Source organism: Mastomys coucha, unplaced genomic scaffold, assembly GCF_008632895.1.
Source record: "Mastomys coucha isolate ucsf_1 unplaced genomic scaffold, UCSF_Mcou_1 pScaffold16, whole genome shotgun sequence".
NCBI classification, from domain to species: Eukaryota; Metazoa; Chordata; class Mammalia; order Rodentia; family Muridae; genus Mastomys; species Mastomys coucha.
In genome coordinates, this window is record NW_022196898.1 from 4,278,437 (window position 1) to 4,280,579 (window position 2,143).

The 2,143-nt window shown below is 38.7% G+C and overlaps 1 long non-coding RNA gene across 1 annotated transcript in view; it reads left to right on the forward strand.

Moving 5' to 3' along the window:
• LOC116092862 overlaps positions 1–2,143 on the forward strand; it is a 4,937-nt gene that overhangs the window by 1,440 nt on the left and 1,354 nt on the right. The window contains exon 2 of the long non-coding RNA XR_004119539.1: positions 1,470–1,620. This is a non-coding gene — a long non-coding RNA (uncharacterized LOC116092862). The remainder of the gene's footprint in view (positions 1–1,469; positions 1,621–2,143) is intronic.

Genomic DNA, 2,143 nt, shown 5'->3' on the forward strand with positions numbered 1-2,143 from the left:
GGGGGGGGGGGGGACGGGGGTGACTGTCAAAGCTCAGGCCACTGAAGTGAAACCTCCTGCAATTCAGAATGACACTAGGGAAGTGTTTCTTCAGAGTCAGCACATGGGGGAATGACATGGTTATTGTCCAAAAGGTTGGAGTTATACCTGGAACTTGCAGCAGAACTCAGCAATAAAGGTGATGACTATGTGGTACTCTTTTTGGCGGCATGACAGATGCAAAATTGAGGGGCTTTGGACAGCAACGGAGGCCTAGTAATATGTGTAGGGTTAGCGTCCCCTTGGCACCCTTCCAAGGGGTCACTATGTAGATCTGGAAAGGTAAGACTTCAGCTGCAGTGGAAGCCCCAGGATATCAGAGACAACAGGAGTCATGCTGGTGCAGAGTGATCAAAGCAGAAAAATGCAGATCCATGATTTGAAATTCATGTTAAGTACTAGCTAAGCAAATAGTGAAGGAGAACAGATAAAATTCTTGTGCTTAAAAACGGCAGGTATTTTAAATGTCATTCCCTATACCAGTGCATTACCTGCCTTCCAAAGGTCATCGACAGGGAGAAGGGATGACTGCCAGGCAGAGACACCCAACAGACACTTGTGCTCACATCTAAGCCTTGTGGACAGCAAAGGCCTTCAATCTCATGAGAGTGGATTTTCTCTGTAACTTTCCTTCCTACTCCATAGGTCTTTCCTCAAATAGCAGAAGAGTTAAAACTGGGGAAAAGTATACAGAATGCTTCACCATGCTTTGCAAGACTGCTAAGCTTGTCAAACACAAGTGTTCTGGGGCCAGTGTTGAGCTTAAAGAGATCTATGGGGTGACAGTTCTACTTTGTTCTCCTTCTTAGAACAGGAGAACCTACACAAAATGAAACATATTTGCATAAAACACAGACTACTTGGTAAATTCATCAGTATTTGATTTTAATGATTAATGTACAATAATACATATCCCCAGTGGGAGCATGTGGAGGAAATGGAGCTTTCTTTAGGAAGTTTTCTATGATTCTAAAACTACTATGAAACATTTCATTTATTCCAGTATTATTTTCTATGAAATACATAATTATTTCTACTGGTGCTATAAATAAATTAAGACCTTAAACAATGTAAACAGGTTTACATTGTCAAAGGTCAAAATAGTTCAAGATGTTACCTGAATTGTATTTCTTTAGGTAGGTTTTAGAATAACACTTCTTACCTGCTATTTTTTTTTAGGTTGATGACAATTAATTTCTTTCTTTCCTTGATTTTTTAAATTACATAAGTGGTACATAAAACAAGTAGACATGAATGAGGTAATGTGTGATTTTCAATAATGTATATATCACTTAATACAATCTATGTTTAAAGGATAAACTTAGGTCCTGTTGAATCAGAGCCTTGATGTAGTCGTGTCTTTACAAACATGTACACACAGGAGCACAGACTTCTGCAGCTAACACCTCATTAAACCTCTGTCGTCTCAGGAGACTTTCAGTTCTTGCATTCAGACACAATAAAGACTCTGGACTCCAGCCCTGGTGGATGTGTCTGCTTTGATGGAGGCTTTAACTTGAATGGTGCTTTGGAGAATGAGACTCAAAGCCATAATTACTTTACACATAGGATCTCTTACAGGTGAGGGAAGCCATTTTTCTTTGATATAACTTACTGTTTCCAGACATAAGGCAGACTTAATTAAAGGGTGCAATTAAAAGCAGTTATAGTTTATATTTTAAAAACTCTCCTGTCTGTCTTTCTTGGTTTAGAATAAAGCAAAGGAGATAATAATGTACACTGGGTTTCAGAGTGGGAAGGAAAGAAGGGAACTTTTAGAGCCCTGATTTTTACTGCCTTTTCTTAGCCTTTCTTCAAGGGGACAGAATCATGATTTCTGAATTAGCCGCCTTTACCTTGCATGCTGGAGGACACCTTAAACAAATTCCCACTCCTTTCTTCCTCTTCTTTTCAGAAAGAGATGTATGGGGATTTTGTCACATTAAATAGAATAACTACAGATCACAATATTTATTTCTAATACTGGTTAAATTAACAGGCTTCCCTCCAGATGAGACTATTGTGCTCACTGTAAGCAGATTTTGTTGCAAAATTCCTTTAATTCCCAAAACATGTAAGTTGTCTATTAGTTCTTTTGTGTTGC